Here is a 19,135-nt window from a genome sequence, read left to right as displayed (position 1 = left end):
TGGTTCTCTGTTGGTCACCATCCTCCTTGGCTGCATCACTCTCCTTTTTTCACGCCGCTCATGGCGACTGATGTTTGTTGACGTAGATGGTGTAGACTGTGATGTTGAAGGGAATACAGGTACAGTATGTAGTCTGGGTGTGTTTGGTCATTGACCTTTGCTCCTGAATGAATGAAAACGTTATTAACAGATTGCAGAATGGGTACAATACAGTACAGCTCAATACACACTCTTGGATCAAATAACAAACTCAGCAAGGCCAACGGCTTCTCTGTTACAGTGGGTGACAATATTGTCACAAGGAAAGATGAAATTACCTACCTGGGTTCCATCCTAGAGGCAAATCTTTCCTGTGACAAAATGGCAACCAATGTAATAAAAAAAAGTCAACCAACGAACAAGATTCTTGTACCGGATCTCCTCTCTGGTAAACAAGAATACCCTGAAGACTCTGGCAGGAGCACTCATTCAAGGGTATTACGACTATGCTTGCACCTCATGGTACCAAAGCACCTCAAAAGCGCTAAAAACTAAATTACAAACATCACAAAACAAACTGGTCAGACTACTGCTTGACCTTACTCCTAGAACCCACCTCACCCCTGCCCACTTTGACTACCTAGGATGGCTTAGAGTAGACGACAGAGTACAGCAACTTGCAATGGGCCTGGTCTACAAGATACTGTACACTACACCACTAAGATACCCATGTACATGTCGAAATACTTCCCAAAGGTCAGTGAATACCACGACCACAACACCAGAGGGAGTTCCACAAATCATGTTCAACCCAGATTCGGCTCAAACAAGGGACTAAACACGTTTCGCAATTATTAAAATGATAATACTTTTATTAATATTAATTAGGCTACTGCTGGCCATTCATCAAGCGAGACATTGCTGATTGTTTATGTATTTTATAAGACAAGACTACAGCAGCCGTGTATCTTGGATGTAATGATTGATTGATTGATTGATTGATTGAAAAAAATTAACAGATTGCAGAATGGGTACAATACAGTACAGCTCAATAAACACAATTGTTAAAGGGATGCAGACCAGAGAAAGACTTTCGTCTTGTTTACATCAGGGTCCCCCATTTTCAATTCATCATAACATGACATACAGTACTGCTACATCTATACATTTATGACATACCAGATTTACAAATACAGTACTGTTTGTGATACAAAAAGAGTCTAAAAAAGAGAGTATATGATAACGTTAGCACACTGTCGATGGCTCATTGATTTAACTGTAGCTACTGTACAGTAGCAAGCCAAGTTACTACGGGGGACCCTGATGTAAACAAGACGAAAGTCTTTCTCTGGTCTGCATCCCCTTAACAATTGTGTATATTGAGCTGTACTGTATTGTACCCATTCTGCAATCTGTTAAATAAAGTTTTCATTCATTCGTTCATTCACTTACCGATCTTTGTGCACCTTCTTAGTTCAAGTGTCGAACGAAGTTGGACGTTGCATGATTGCATCTCCAACTGTGATCCTCGAACCGCACGTTTTGCATACTGCGATTCGTTTTGTTTATCACCGCATAGTTTTTATAACGAAACGCAACAATCTTGGGTAGCATTTTACATTTCGCCGTTCGGAATGAGTGAACTCAGCTCTAACATTACTTCCTGACTATGCATCGCTCGTGCTATCGCGCAACGTGATTGGTTGTTTCAAAGTGCCCTACTGTAAAATATGCCATACTTTGTTTACTTGTTTATTGCACAATGTCGCTCTATTGGTTGGATTCTTATTATATAATGAAGTGTGGATTCGCGCAAAATGAATTAATATATATACATTTACATACAGATCGTTATACAGTATACTGTGTAGGACGTTGTAGCGTCCGTCTAATGACTTTGCGCCTCCTGGCGGCATAAAATAGAACAGCAGCCTGGGTTCCTAATTCATTTCCGACGTGATATAACCGTGCTCACGTCGCGGCAAAGCGCCCAGGAAAACTAAACGCTTCATCTGTACATCACTCGGTTGTCTCACGGGACAACGAGCAGTATTACTCATGCTAGTATCAATGCCTGACAGTGCAGGCCTTACCTGTGCACGACTTAGCTCGACTGCTAACCGTCGTGCGACGTCCCTCAGTCCGCTGTCACGAGACGAGGAAAACCCAGGACAGGCCCGTTGCGCTGTTTAGGATGTGCCGAGAAGATTCCAGGGGCTGGTGAACTTCTGGCGAATACCCAACATTGTATAAATTCTCCCTGCGTTTCATAACAGCTAGTTCACCGAGTGCACTGCTACTTCCGTGTTGGAAACAAAAAGAGGAAGGTGGAGTGTGACCATGTCCGGCGTCATATAGTGGGACGCAGGGGCATGGCCTGGTCACGTGCATGTGAGTGCATTTGTTTGTTTCGTGAGCACATTAAGTGCTAGGAGATAAGAGTTATCTCATAATGGCGAAGAGCGAGACGCAATTGCCAGTATGATAATATAACTGTGTATTTACCACATGGAGAAAAAAGAATTAGATATTTTCGTTTTCTAAGCAGATATATATATATATATTTTTTTTGCCGAACCACTGCTGCCTGGGCGCAGTGGTTTCATCACCTTTAAATTTTTTTTTAAAACAACAGGGCTTTTGAGGTGATGAAATCACTGTGCCCAAAAAAAAATTTCAGCGTATATAATATATCTATATATATATATATTATCTGCTTACAAAACGAAAATGTTAATTAATAAATGTCCCAAAAAGTTGCCGTGTTCCAACCTCTTTGCAAGCGGGGGCCCACATGTGGGCCCTTTTTAGGCCGATTTGCCTACCGGCACTTTGGCGACCCCTAGTGGCTCGGGTGTGCATATTTTGTAATACAAAATCCCCTAACCTAACCCTAACCCCAACCCCAACCATAACCCTAACCCTAACCCTAACCCCAACCCTAACCCTAACCCTAACCCTAACCCTAACCCTGGGAGACCGGGGTTCATTTCCCCGATGGGGAGAACTCAAATCTTCAAGAATTTTTAACTCTATACATGCAGCACTTTTAAGTTCACTTATTTTAAACAATTAGGGACCAAATTGCACTTTTGTTTACTCTTGCACACCTTGCTCTAGGTTCTACACATTTCTTCCTTTAATCTTTTTCTGTTTATTTCCTTTCACAAACTATTTTGTCCCCTGACTTTCTCTGGCCAGGAAAAAGGCTCAAGCACCCCCACCTCGTTCTGTGACTTTGCTTCTTAAGCTTTCTGGGAGAAAATGGGGCGGGACATAGGCCTTGAAGGGAACTTCCACAACTTCAAACCACTATAAACACACTTATTCCACATGACTGACCTATCACCAGCCCGGCCCTCTTTTCTTGTTCCTCCAATCGCTACTGTGATCGGAGGTCAAGAAAGGAGGGCAGGGTTTGAGATCAATTGTATGTGGTTGAATCTACACGGTCAGACACAGTCATAACAGACAACCTTAGTGAATGCATCTTTAAAAACTGACAAAGGTGCTTCATTTTCTTAGAGAGTGCCAACTATCTTTCCAGTCGCGTGTTCTGAGATAGTGTACCCTACTCCCCCTGCTGTTAAGTATGCATTGACTAAAATCTGGACTACTTGAATTTGGATTCTGCCCCTAATATGGGATGCGGGTGGTGGGTGGGCACATGGGTTTCGGAACATTGAGAAGGGCACTTTGATGCAAGGAGTGATGAAGAGGGGGAGGAAGGGCTTATGACCGAGAGGAGGTGGGAAGGTGATTGAAAGAGAGATGGAGGTGTGGATCCTAGACTTGTGGCAGTATGCTGGTGTGCAGGGAGCTGTTCTGGACCTCTGATTCTGTGAATCAGGTCTGATTGGCAGGCAGCAGGTGTGTGTGTCTAGGGGCACAAAAATCTAGTAATTGTGGTCAGGGCAGGACCAGCTGCCCCGGCCCGTCTGGCCGGCTGTGTAAAGTTTGTGTAATGAGTGAGTCGTGGTTCTAGATCCTCCTTCAGACAGAGCCCAGAGAGTTATTCTAAATAGTAGGTAGTATATAGGCTTTATTCAGACAGCCCAGAGAGAGAGAGACAGGTGTTCTCCCTGAACAACCCTCCCACATTGGCCATGCCATCTCTCCATCTCTACTGTTTTCATTGGAGCGTTTGTGTGTGTTTGTGTGTGTGTGTGTGTGTGTGTGTGTGGTGAGGAGGGGTATTAACTAATTCCATTGTGTGTGTGTGTGTGTGTGTGTGTGTGTGTGTGTGTGTGTGTGTGTGTGTGTGTGTGTGTGCGGGTGTGGTTATGGCGGGTGTTAAGTCCAGTCAGACGTGGAATTGGGAGGTTCTGCTTGGCCAGGGTTCTGTAATTGGAAGGTTCTGGTGCCGGGTGTTCAGGTTCAACGACCTGCCAGTCATCACGTCAGGCAGCCTGTGGTTTTAACCTGGGGGCCACAGTCATAGTCTCACCGTAGTTCCTTCAAACAGGTTGTTTTCCTAGATCAACCAGGACGGCGTGAACGCATGGTGGCTCCCGTCACACCCACCGCCATGACAGACAGAGATGTGCGCCGCATCCGAATGGCTGGCAAATGGGCATTCCGCTCTCCATTCAAATCAGTATTCCTGAGTGGTCAGAGTCACAGACCTGGAACAGATGGCTGCTATAGAATGTTTGATAATGTCATGTAAATGAGCATTGGTACGGCTCCTGAGATGCTCCTGGAAGCTGACGTTGCCATGGCGCCATGACGTTGCCATGGCAAAGGTATCATTTCACTGGAGTGTTGAACAGTGTCCACACATGGATCATTTCTCATTTCCTTGAGAAAAAAATATGAACCTGCTATGGCGATTATCTTAGGTGGGCTGCAGGGAATACTATAAGGCAGTGAATTACCATGAGTTAGTTATGTGACTGACTTCCTCCTCTCTTCTCTTCTCCCCTCCTCCCCTCCCTCTCCTCTCTGCATCACTCCCGAGTCCCCCCTGTCCTCTCCTCTCCCTCTCTGATGCTTCTATCTGCTCATCCTGCCATTAACCCTCTGAAACATAACTATAATACCATGTCTCCATTAGCTATGTTCAGCCTGGCTGGGGCTAGCCATGGTCTAGCATGGTAGGGATGTTCAGCCAGGCTTGGGCTCGCCATGGTCTAGATGTTATGGATGGGTTTGTGTCTCCATTGTGTTTCTTGTAAATCCTCTGGTTGCTAGGCAACCTTTCAAAATTCACACCACCAACTGTGGTACACAAGCTAAACCATGACGCTACAACAGTCCCAGCCAGCTTGTGAAAGGTGGCCGTCTCAGCCGGGGTCCAGCCAGGTTTGGCCCAGACAATGGAGACACTCACTGAGTGCCAGACAGGCCACAGCATGGCTAAATCCTGGCCAGTGGAAACAAGGCAGTCCACAAGCTAAACCACGATGATACAACAGTCCCAGTCATGTCTGGCCAGGTTGTGAAAGGTGGCTGTCTCAGCCAGATTTGGTCAGGTTCTAAAGACAATGGAGATGCTCACTGTGTGCCAGACCGGCTACGGCACGGCTAAACCCTGGCTAGTGGAGACAAGACATGAGTCTGTTTTTTGAGACAGCCTGTGAGCCTGACTAGATATGGCTATTTGTCTCCCATGGGAAGGTGCAGCCATTTCTGATGACACCGTTCCACTCTGGTCTCCTCATTCCGGTCTTATCATCCACACATGGAACCAGGCTCATTTATCTGAGAACATCAAAATTCTATGGAAGCCATCTTAGGTGTAACGAAGGAACTTTTTTCAGAACACTGATTGACATAGTGATCAATCAATCTGTCTTTTAGAGACGTCTTCCTCAGTCACAAAGCGGAATACAGATTTTCAACACTGAAATATTATTTCTAAAAGTACTTCTACTTACCTTCGTGGAGTACTACGATGATGAGCAGAAGGTTTGACTCGGTTCCAGAGCCGAGATCCGTAGGCCCCCTGGGTCAGAGGTCACATGAACTGCTTACATACCTGGGATGCTATTTGGCCATGCCTCCCCTCTCACTGCAATGCAAAGACTGAATTCAACTGTCGTGACTTAGAAATATCCACAGCACGTATGCACAATGCAAAACAAGAGAACATTATGTTATGGCATATGGCAGCTGAGATTTATTAAACTGAATAGCAGTTTAATAACTTAATAGCTTTAATTACTTTTCTTTTTTGTTGTTGTTGTTGTTGTTGTTGTTGTTGTTGTTGTTGTTGTTGTTGTTGTTGTAGTTGTTACCTAGTCCTTTTTCTTTCCTTGTTTTCATTGATTTATCCAGGTCCTCTGGGTAAGGGAAGAGGTTAACAACTGTTGTTCCTCTGTATGATATTGTTACTTGCTATTTTCATGTGGATAAAACAAATTTGATAAAAAGGAAAATAAAATAGAAAACATAACGAGAGGCTGACGAGTTTCAAAAAGTGTGAGAAAGGATATTGCTTCAACATCGTATTCCGCGTGGCTGGGCTGGTAGCACGGTGAGTGCGCCTTTCTCTGTAAATTAATATAGACCGAGGGGGGGGGGGGGGGGGGGGGGGTGATCGATCACTCTCTGGCTCCTGTAATCAGGCACTAGGGGACAGCCGGTGTGAGAGTGCAGATGGGGCTCTCACTCTCAGAGGACAAGAGTGGCCGCGCGGGAAGGGGAGCGGAGGAGAGGAAGCTCTTATTAAAAATCTCCAGATTGTCAAAGTGTCACTCATCCCCCCGTGCTTTCCCCCGGGAGAATATGTCCGGTGCCAGTTCACCCCATCTGTTATTCGCCTCTCCTCGCTCCTCAAGAGAAAGGCAGTGTGTTAAAGAAACAGACCTAGCTCTCGCCGTACCTTTCTGTAGCCTCTATCTTCTGAAGAAACTATCATCTGAAGGCACACGGCTGTGATTGCTTTATGGTTAGTGGTGTAGCGGTCAGCGGCAGGCACAGAGTGAGGGGTGGGGGTGTAATCACAGTATAGCACATGAGAATCCACTTGTAGGTGGATTTTGAAAAGTCATTATGAACTCCATTCCATTTGACCGGGAATGCCAAACCCGAGCGTTGTTAAATGAGACGGTCTGGTCTACGGAGGAGACTGGTTGTTCAAATATATTCATCCCGGATCCGGTGTGATTCATGGGTGCAACAAGTGTCATTGTGTAACCATGGGCCTTTATTGGAGTGCATGTTTAGCCCTTTGTTGTAAAACCTGTGCATGAAACTGTGTGTCTCAATATATTGAGCGTGGAAAGTGGGTATAATCATAGACATAGAATCCACTTTGTGGATGGCGCTTGGCACCCATATTATTTAGTATGTCTGGTGCTTGTAACCATGTTTGTGTGTGTATATGTTCTGCCATAACTGTGTGTATTTGACACCTTTTTCGCTCACCTGCTCAGTGCTGGTAGGTCAGGGTACTGCCCCCACATTGCTGATAGGCTGGTGCAGTTACACAAGGCATCACAACACCATATTGGCAACAGCAATTGGCCATTAGAAAAGCTGACTGTCCATTAGGAGATTTCCTTACTATTTACATTTAGTCATTTAGCTGAATGCTTTTTATCAAAAGTGACTTACAATTTACAAGTCATCAGGAAGGGTGCAACTCTGGCAGCTAAGGGTAAGTAAGATTGTTCGTCAAACACTGTCGAACTTGAGTGGTAGGCTACAGTCTTGAGTGCATATTATCAACACATAACACATAGTAGGTAGTAGGGATGACCTCGGAATTTGACGATAGTCGACTACCCCCCCAATGCCAAAACAAATGTCAAATAATTTTTTTTTCATTCCATTTGGGCTGTGGGGGTGCTTAATGTCTGAAGGAGTCGACTGAAGGCTTCTTGTCCTCTGCAAAAGCATGCAATTGGTCCACTGATGGATACATCTTGATATTTGTCTAGTCTAGTGTGTTCATTAGATGGGTGAAATCCTCTTTTCAGTGCCATCTGTGCCCGTTTCTTAGGCAGTTAGCCTCTCTGGTATGCACACCATTAGTGTTAGCCACGCTTCTAGGCTTCTTTGCTTTAGAAAGAATGATAAAAAAAATATATATATGATACTTTTTATGCATAGTATAAATCTCAAACACACGTTCAAATGGATAAGTCCCACACTTTGCTTAGAAATGATCGTATGCACGGTTTACGCACATATCTGTGCGTACGCACCATTGATAAATGAGGGCCAAGGATTCTACTCTTTGCAATAGACGCCCTGGGTTCTTTAACGAACCGAAGGACGGGACAACTTGACCTGGCTTGACTTGACTGTTTCTGGGGTGCAGACTTCTCGATTGCTCAGCCTACGATATTGGTTGCTTTAAGTGACTCATGTGGTCTGGTCTGTTGGTGTCTCCACTCTCCAGTTGTAAACAATGAAGGTGTCGTGGTTTTGACTGTAGGTTCTATAAAATGACCAAGCTCACATCCTGAGCCTATACGTAATGCATTTGATTGATGATAGGTCATATAGATGTGGCTGTGACAGTCTCATCTAGGCTCTGAGAGACGGGCTGGATAAAAGTTGTTTTTCAGTTGATTCATGCCAAATGTCAAACCTGTGTGGAGGCATAAAATGCCGGGGCAAAATGCTGTTTCCATGCTGACCCTCGTTTTGTCTCCCCCAGTCCAGTGACCCACCAGTTCTCACTACATACATACATGACATAATGAAACGACATAATGAATGAAATATTGAAAAGTCAGGACATGTCATATAGTATACTGGCAGCATCACTAAGTAGGGGTTGAGGTCATTCTCAGTCTTTTATCTCTCTCTCTCTCTCTCTCTCTCTCTCTCTCTCTCTCTCTCTCTCTCTCTCTCTCTCTCTCTCTCTCTCTCTCTCTCTCTCTCTCTCTCTCTCTCTCATAATTGTCCACACTCTAAACTATTTAACAGGCCAGTAATAACAGGGTGTTTAAACTGCCAGAGAGAGGAGTCAGACAGAAGGCAGTCTGACCTTGTCTGTAGATGATGTATATATCGTGTTCTTATCAGAGAGAGCCTCCTCATTAAGTAAAGTGACTGTATTTTGTCTTTGGGCTTTGTCTGCTATTTGACATTGTTGAGAACAGCTTGTGTGCCCCGTGAAGATTGATGGAGCAGCAGACTCCCCATGGGGGAGAGAGGAGAAGAGAGGGAGGGAGAGGAGGGGCGAGGAGAGAGGAGTGGAAAGGAGAGAGAGGGAGAGAGGGGGGATGCGGAGAGAGAGAGAGGAGGGGAGAGGAGAGAGGAGTGGAAAGGAGATATAGGGAGAGAGAAGGGATGAGGAGAGAGAGAGAGAGGAGGGGAGATGAGAGATGATGGAAAGGAGATAGAGGGAGAGAGGAGGGATGAGGAGAGAGAGAGAGAGGAGGGGAGATGAGTGGAAAGGAGAGAGAGGGTGAGAGGAGGGGCAAGGAGAGAGAGAGGGAGGGCGGGGAGAAGAGAGAGGGAGAGTGAGGAAAATAGAGATGGAGAGAGGAGTGTAGAGGAAAAATAGAGGAGTGGGGATGAAACGGAGGAGTGGAGAGGGATGGGAGAAAGGAGGAAAAAGAGGAGAGAACAGAAGAGGGAGAGTGAATAATGGAGAAATGGGATGGAGGAGAGGGAAGACAGGAGGAATAGAAGAGTAATGGGAGAAAATAGAGGGAGTAGAGAGAGAAGAGATAAAAACAAAGTGCTGGTAGAGAGGATGGAGAGAAAGAGGGGAGTGAAGCTTAAGAGAGGTGGAGAGATTTAAAGGGGAGATTGATGAGAAGAGGGCAGGGCTGGAAATCTCATTTCACTGTTGGGGGGGTGGGGGTGGGGGGGCAATAAACAGAACAAGGACACACAGTGTCATAGATGCAACGCGTCACAGGCTTTAAGGGGGAGCTGTGGTCCGTGTTGTTAGCTAGGGGTGCCCTTTACGCACGGATGTGACAGAACAAGCACACATGCCTACGTGATGTAAGAGCAACACATTGACTGTGATATTGGCTGAATAGAAAAACACAGTGAGCGAGGGGCTCTCTCTCTCTCTCTCTCTCTCTTTCTCTCTTTCTCTCTCTCTCTCTCTCTCTCTCTCTCTCTCTCTCTCTCTCTCTCTCTCTCTCTCTCTCTCTTCCTCTCAGTTCAACAAATAGGCAATAGCGAGCTTAAATACTCAGTAAACCTATAAACATGGCTCAGAACATCAGTAAAAATTGTATGGTGTTCTACTGAATGTAAGGGTGTTCTACCAGGAGCTTTCATACTGTGGCGTTGAGACGGTTTGGGTGGTTAGCTCTGTGTGGTTAACTCTGGGTGGTTAGCTCTGTGTGGTTAGCTCTGGGTGGTTAGCTCTGGGTGGTTAGCTCTGTGTGGGTGCTCTGGGTGGCTGCTCTGTGTGGTTAACTCTGGGTGGTTAGCTCTGTGTGGGTGCTCTGTGTGGTTAGCTCTGTGTGGGTGCTCTGTGTGGTTAGCTCTGGGTGGTTAGCTCTGTGTGGGTGCTCTGTGTGGTTAGCTCTGGGTGGTTAGCTCTGGGTGGTTAGCTCTGGGTGGTTAGCTCTGGGTGGCTGCTCTGGGTGGCTGCTCTGTGTGGTTAGCTCTGGGTGGTTAGCTCTGTGTGGATGCTCTGTGTGGTTAGCTCTGGGTGGTTAGCTCTGTGTGGGTGCTCTGTGTGGTTAGCTCTGGGTGGTTAGCTCTGGGTGGTTAGCTCTGGGTGGCTGCTCTGGGTGGCTGCTCTGTGTGGTTAGCTCTGGGTGGTTAGCTCTGGGTGGTTAGCTCTGGGTGGTTTGCTCTGTGTGGTTAGCTCTGGGTGGTTGGCTCTGTGTGGTTAGCTCTGGGTGGGTGCTCTGTGTCGGCATGGCCTGCAAGTGGTGCACATGGTGATTGTTGTTGTTGAGATGTCGAGTGTAGACATCTGTAGAGTAGAGTGTAGACCCTTTCGCCACCACCACTGTACCATCCTAAAGAAATATGGCCTGCTAAGCTGGGAAAACATGCTGAAACTCAGAGATGCCAGCCTGATATATAAAATCCAACACGTTCTGGCCCCACCACCTCTATCAGTCACAGTTCTTAACAGAAAGCAGCAGATTCACCAGAACAGTACTAGAGGGACATTTCATCATCCCAGGGAGGAAAAGCGCATTTAGTAAATCAGCCTTCTCGATAAGAGCTGCAGAGTTCTGGAACATCATCCCATCACACATCCGCAGTACTAATACACTCAGGTCCTTCACACACACACTCAAAGTGTGATGCCCACTAGAAGTGGTATCATGTTAATATCTTTAGATTATGTGTCAAAACAGTGTGAACATATTGGTACAGGATTACCTCCATCAGAAACAAGTTAGAACAGTCATTTATATGTAATGGGAGACATTAACATAATCTGGTCAATAGGTGGCGGTATAGGACTGGTGTTTAGTGGCTTCGCCTTCCAGGGAACCGTACTGTGTGCTTAGGAACGCACGAGGCGATCTCAGCCTCACAACCGGGAGGAACCAGAGTCAATAACATCGTGTCTGCACCTTCCTTTGTCAAATGATTAACTACAACCTGTTTCATAGGTGGGTAATATACTACAAAACACACATAAAGGTTAACAAGGATACATGCAATGTCGAGGGTTCAAATTAAGTAACTATTGTCGATGTTTGAGTCAAGTTTAAGAAGTTTAAGACGACAAGTAACGTGGTTGAGAAGCAGACCGTCTATTGATGGCGCCACGTTTCGTTGGTACATTTAAATAGTGTTGGAACACAATTGTCCATTTAAGCACTAACGTGTCGAAGTTAAGTATCTCCAAGGGGATTATAAAGGTTTATGTTTTGAAATACATACTGTGTTGGGTTGAATTGCTGTGTAGTAAATGTGTATATTGTGTACAAGATGGTTAGAGGGAAATTACTTTAGCTTACCCTACCTAGAAGGTAGCTAAACACCGGAGCTGTACCACATGCTCTCTCTCTCTCTCTCTCTCTCTCTCTCTCTCTCTCTCTCTCTCTCTCTCTCTCTCTCTCTCTCTCTCTCTCTCTCTCTCTCTCTCTCTCTCTCTCTCTCTCTCTCTCTCTCTCTCTCTCTCTCTCTCTCTCTCTATTGCGCCCTCCGTTAAATGTAAATATAAATCTATTCCCTTGAGTTATACCATGGTCACGGTTTAGCAAATTCCTAGTAGGGTTGAGAACGGCCCGATACATATATATATATAAATGTACTTGCAGTGCACATTTGAGTTTCAATAGAACTTGAGACCGGAACACAACTATGGATAACACTGAGGTGTGGAGGTATTTCGGTATACTAGAGAATAGTGGATATGACTGATGATAAGTGACTGATGATAAAGGTAACACTTATTGTTGATTTAAGGAATTGTTTGACAGACAATGAGAATGACAGTGTTGGTTAAAAGACATACGATGGTCCCTTCCAACATGCCTAGACATGTCTAGACAGAGGTTAACAGGATAATGTTTCTCTTCTCACGTGCTTATATTTAAGACGCCAAATATGTATAAAGACATAAGTAATCACAATGTACAGTATATAATACTGGATAACTACATTTAAAAGGAAAATGCTATTGAAGTGAACCAGGGTATCCTAAAAGGGTAGAATGTGTGTTGCAATGATGAATATGCTTTTATGGGATTATAATTGAATGTATTAAAGTAATGTAACTAATTGAACTGGATGATTATACAATGATGATACAATGGTTATACAATGATGATACAATGATGATACAATGATGATACAATGATGATACAATGATGATGATGATTGATTGATTATTCTGTTGAATAAATAAATGTTGTTGAAATAGACAACCGGGAGGAACCAGAGTCAATAACATCGTGTCTGCACCTTCCTTTGTCAAATGATTAACTACAACCTGTTTCATAGGTTAAACATATATCTGCTATCAGGTGCCATATCCTGGTACCTGTAACAGTTTATTGGGGGCTCGTCCGGGATCAGCGCCACCTGCTGGATGGGAGCTGATCCAGAGATCTTGACACCTGGACCAACCGCGACCCGATGAACCAGGAACCAACGCCCGGTGTAAAGGTCGTCGAATGAGGGATTGATCTGCGCAGTATCGACAGCAGTGAAGTGCCTCATCTGATGCCAGACGACAACGAGAGCTGCGTCCACTACTCTACCTGACGAGAAGGAAGACCGGTGTCGTGTAGAGGAGATCCACCCACCACGGAAAGTCGTCACAGTGATCCTGAACTGAGAGCCAAGTGCGAGGAATCGGGAAGCAGCCATGGGAGACAGCGAGAGGAAAAGCTTGGTGTGGGACATCAAGAAGAGCCTGCTCACTCTACCTGCGGATGAACTGTTTCGCATTGCCGAGGCATTGGAACTGATACCAGGACTGGAGATGTCTGACCGAACCCACCTTACCGTAGACGACGTGGAGGGGTGCTTCAACTTTATCAACGACTACCTGTACAGTAAGGTTTGACTGGAGTTAGAGGATACAGGGTTGTCTTATTTATTACAGATAAAAGATGTGACTGATGGACTTATGCAGAGTGAAGTGGTGGGTCTAGAAGAGGGTAAAACCGAGGGCCTACGGTCCACCAGTCAAAGTGATGCAGTACCAGTCGACCCCGTTAGCGTCTTTTATGACATAAGTGAAACCATTGAGGGTGTGCCCACTCCAAAAGTAAGCAACCAGGTTTTACAGTGCCTGCCCAGTGTACTACCACCCACAGCTCAGGCTGTGCCATTGAATAAGAGTGTACCAGACACCGAAAGTAAACAGGAAACCCCTGGTGTGTCGCCAGATAAACTAATATCTTTAAGAGAACTGTCGTACCTTCACCGCAGGGAGTTTAAGCTCCATGGAGGTCAGATAGGAGACCAGGGATCAGACATTAGTTACAACAGTGTCTGCAAACAGATCGACGAAGGTCTGAAGGAGCAATTCAGCGATGCAGAGGTTGTTAGAGCAGTCTTGAGAGTGATCAAAGCTGGCAGCTTCAAGGATATGTTAATGGTAAAAGACGATTTGACTATCGATGAGCTGAAGGGTTTTCTCCATTCTCACCTCGGTGAACAAAGTAATACCGAGTTGTTTCAAGAACTCATGTGTACAAAGCAAAAGGATAGTGAAACACCACAGCAGTTTTTGTATAGAGTCATAGGACTCAAGCAGAAGATTTTACTAGCATCAAAATATGCTGCTACTGACGTTAAGTACAACGAACGAACCGTTCAGGATGTCTTTCTCCACACTGTATATCAAGGCTTAGGACACAAACATGATGACATTCGTAGGGAACTCAAACCCTTACTTGAAGACAGAGTACCTGATGAGGCCATTCTCAGACAGATGAAAAAGGTCATGAGCGATGAGAGTGAAAGACAGCGACGGTTAGGGCCTACCAATCGCAATAGACCCCCCCATGTACATAGCGCAGGTGCTGAGGTGAAGGGAGCACAGTGTCCCCCCCCCACTAGGGAAGAAAATACAGGAAAGAAACTTAAACTAGACCCGATCCAGCAGTTAACAGAGAAAGTAGAGAAACGTACCAATCTAGTGGATCTCCTGCAACAACCACCCCAGGTCAGAACAGGGAGGATAAATAGGCAGAGGGACAGGCCATATGGCTGTAGCAAATGTGTAGCACAGAATTTACCTAATTGCCCTTACTGTTTCCATTGTGGCGAAGAAGGCCATAGAGCGTTAGGCTGCCAAAAGAGACCACCACGTCAGGGAAACTGAGGCCGGTCACTGCAAGAGGACAACCATTGACCGGTTCCCCTTTACTGTCCCAAACTGACAACCGTCGTACTAGTGAGCCTGAGAAGGAAAGAGTAAGAGAGGAGAAGACTGCACCTAGAACAGGAACCAAGACGGTAAACCAGATACAGAAGCACACAGACCCCCCTAATTTACCAAACACTAAGAGTGAATGCCTCGCCAAGCTCGTAGGGAGAAGAGCTCTCACCCATTGTAACCTAAACTGTTTAGCAGTCCAAGCCCTGCTTGATACAGGGGCCCAAGTAAGCATGATTGACAGAACTTGGAAGAATAGATACTTACCTGACATGCCAGTCAGGCCCCTTAGCGAAATCATCGAAGAAGAAGAGGAGTTGAAAGTCTACGTGGTAAACGGTGAGGTCCTCCCATTTGATGGTTGGGTGGCCCTTACAGTGAACTTAAAGGGGAATGAAGATCCTAACCTGTCAATCACTGTGCCTTTCCTTGTAAGCAGCCTTGTCCTTGAGAGACCCCTACTGGGTTTTAATGTGCTGGAAGTGATGATACAGGAACAACCTGGAAGACTGATCCCAACTCTCACCAGCCTGCTCTGTAACGCCATGGTGATACCAGCCGAGAAGGCAGAACTCCTGGTGAGTTATATCCAGACTGACAGACCCCCTGTCCAGGTTGGTCGCCTACGAACAGGTAAACAAGCCACTGTCATCCCTGCCGGTCAAGTGGCCTGGGTCAAGTGCCAAATCCCCCCCCACGTGGACCTGTCTGACCCCACCTTCCTGTTCGAACCAGATGACAGCAGTTTAGCGCTGGCAGAACTGGATGTTGGGGAAGGCCTGCTGCAAGCGCAAAACCCCAGGAAGCCGTATGTCACCGTGCCTGTGGGAAACAACACAAGGCATAACGTCACTCTCTCCAGGAAGACAGCTCTGGGCAGCATCCATTGTGTTGGGAAAGTCATCACGACAGACTCCCCATGGCAAACCCCCATCCCAACCTACTCACCTGAAATCTCCCAGCCTACGGTACCCCCCAACCGTGCTGCTACAACGTCGGCTGTGCCCAGCTCCATCCTGTTCAAACCCCCCGTCGATCTCAGTCACCTCGACGACGAACAACAGACAATAGTCAACCGGATGCTTTGTGAAGAGGCTGGGTCCTTTGCACAAGACAGTGGTGACATTGGGTGCATCCCGAGCCTGCAGATGACAATCGCTCTCCATGATACTGTCCCGGTCCAGAAGACGTACTCATCAGTACCAAAGCCACTGTTTAAAGAAGTAAAAGAGTACATACAGGAACTGTTAATGAAAGGTTGGATAGTCAAGTCAAAGTCTCCATATTCTGCCCCAGTAGTCTGCGTCAGAAAGAAGGACGGCAGCCTACGGCTATGCATCGACTACCGCCTCCTGAACAAAAAGACTGTGCCCAATCGTCATCCACTACCTAGAATACAAGACCTGACTGACACGCTTGGAGGCTATACCTGGTTTAGTATCCTAGACCAAGGGAAAGCCTACCACCAGGGCTTCGTCGCCGAGGGTTCACGACCCTTCACCGCCTTCATCACTCCATGGGGTCTTTACGAGTGGGTGCGCATCCCATTTGGACTCTCGAATGCCCCTGCAACGTTCCAACGGAGCATGGAGGAGATGCTAGGTCCCCTCAGGGATGAATGCTGTATCCCGTATCTTGACGACGTACTCTGTTACGCAAAGACATTTGAAGAACATGTAGAGGCCCTCCGCAAGGTTCTCCAAGCCCTTCAACGTCACGGAGTGAAATTGAGACCTGAGAAGTGTGACCTCTTCAAGCAAGAAGTCAGATACGTGGGTCGCCTTGTGTCAGCAGAAGGGGTCAAGATAGACCCACGAGACATTGAAGCCGTGAAAGCCCTGTCAAGTAAGACACCCAGAACTGTCAGCGAAGTGAGGAAAATAACAGGATTCCTGGGATATTTCCGTTCATACATTCAGGATTTTTCCCGAATTGCCAGACCCATCTACGAGCTACTCCAAATCAAGCCAGGAAAGACCCCAGCCCCAGCGCGGAGTAAGAACATCAAACGCCCCCAGTTGCCCTCCAGAGAGCCCATAGAGTGGACCACGGAACAGCAGAGAGCACTTGAACAACTGATTGACCTTCTCACAAACCCCCCTGTCTTGGCATATCCTGATTTCAACCTACCCTTCAGGTTGCACACGGATGCCTCCGACCAAGGCCTGGGAGCTGTTCTGTATCAACATCAAGATGGAAAACTGAGAGTCATCGGGTACGGGTCAAGAACATTGTCACCAGCCGAACGAAATTACCATATGCACAGTGGGAAACTGGAGTTCCTTGCATTGAAATGGGCTGTGTGTGTGAAATTCCGTGACTACCTGTATTATGCCCCACACTTTACTATCTACACCGACAACAACCCGTTGACCTATGTAATGAGTACTGCCAAGCTCAATGCAGTCGGTCATCGGTGGGTTGGAGAACTGGCAGACTTCCGGTTTGACATCAAATACAGACCCGGAAAGTCCAACATAGATGCAGACACACTTTCTCGCCTTCCCCTGGATATGGAGAGATATGAAAGGACCTGCACAGAAGAGCTCTCTAATGAAGCAGTACGAGCAACGTGGGAAGGAAGCCAAGCAGCTGAAAGGAAAGACGTGGCATGGGTTGCGGCGCTCAACATCGCGTCCCCAGACTCAAACCAGCAGTCTCACCCACACCTACAAACAATCAGTCACGATGAACTGGTGAAGGCCCAAAAAGAGGACCAAGCCATCAACACGATCAGGGAGTTGAAAGAGTCGAACACGAAATTGTCAGACGACGTACGAAGAACCGTAAGCGCAGCAACCCGAAAGCTACTTCATGAATGGAGCAGATTACATATTGAAAATGATCTCCTTTACAGAAAGACCAATCAATACCAACAGTTGGTCCTCCCTGTAAAGTATAGAACACTTGCCCTGAAACATCTACATAATGAGATGGGTCATGTTGGAACAGAAAGAGTGATCCACCTCGCAAGAGAAAGATTCTACTGGCCTTTCATGTCCAGAGAGATTGAAGAATATGTGACCCGAAGATGTCCTTGTATCAAGTCTAAGAAGCCGGTCACCCATGTCCGAGCTCCCATGGGCAGCATTACCTCCAACTTCCCATTAGAACTTGTGTGTATCGACTATCTACATCTGGAAACCAGTCGTGGAGGGTATGAATATATCCTAGTGGTGATCGACCATTTCACTAGGTTCGCCCAGGCATACCCCACCAAGAACAAGAGTGGGAAAACAGCTGCAGAGCGTATCTTTAATGACTTTATACCCAAATTCGGTTATCCCTCGAAATTACATCACGACCAGGGTCGAGAATTTGAGAATAAACTGTTCCAAGCACTGCAACGGCTGTCTGGGGTCGGCCACTCTAGAACATCACCCTACCATCCACAGAGCAACCCAGCGGAGCGGCTCAATCGGACCATACTACAGATGTTGAGGACATTGACTGAAAATGAGAAATTGCGGTGGAAGGACCACCTCCCGCATGTGTTACACGCGTACAACTGTACCAAACATGAATCAACGGGTTACTCACCCTTTTTCCTCCTCTACGGTCATCATCCACACCTCCCCGTTGACCTGTTGTTTGGGTTAATGAAGAAAGAGGAACCGTACTCACCCAGAGGATACGTGGAGCAATGGGCTGAGAAGATGTCTGAAGCCTATCGGATTGCTTGCGAACATAGCAAAAAGTCCAGTGCAAGAGGAAAAGTAACTTATGACAAGAAAACAAAAGGAGTAGTACTGCAGTCAGGAGACAGAGTTCTGGTGAGAAACCTCAATCAGCGTGGAGGACCAGGCAAGTTGAGATCGTACTGGGAGAAGGCGATCTACGTGGTCAAAAGCCAGCTCGCTGAGAGTCCAGTATACATTGTCTGCCCTGAGCATGGAGACCAGAAAAAGACCAGAACACTACACCGAAATCTCTTACTGCTGGTAAATGATTTGCCCGTGGAAATGACTCCACCACCAGCCAGAACTGTCCCTGCGAAGAAAACGAATGACAGACCAAGACAAGGAAGAATGTCAGACACACAAAGACAAGTAGAGACAAGGGACAGCAATGACAGTGATTCGGATGATGACAGTGACAGAGGATACTGGCTAAGGATACCTGTTGAAAGGACAGAGGAAAGATCACTTGGACACCGTGAACGACGACCTGAAGTCATGCCAGGCCTGCGCCCTGAGAGTGAAGACGACAGGGGAGGAAACACGGATGGAAATTTGCCTGTCTTGGCCAGACCGGAGGGAGATGTTAGTGAATCAGGGGAAGAAGAAGAAAGGGAGACCCCCCGAGCTCACTCTCCAATACCCCAACCCCATCCCCGAGCTCACTCTCCAATACCCCAACCCCACTCCCAAGCTCACTCTCCAATACCTCAACCCCACTCCCAAGCTCACTCTCCGATAGCCCAAC

Source organism: Notolepis coatsorum, assembly GCF_963971535.1.
Source record: "Notolepis coatsorum genome assembly, chromosome: 1".
Lineage (NCBI taxonomy): Eukaryota > Metazoa > Chordata > Actinopteri > Aulopiformes > Paralepididae > Notolepis > Notolepis coatsorum.
This window is presented reverse-complemented; position numbering follows the sequence as displayed.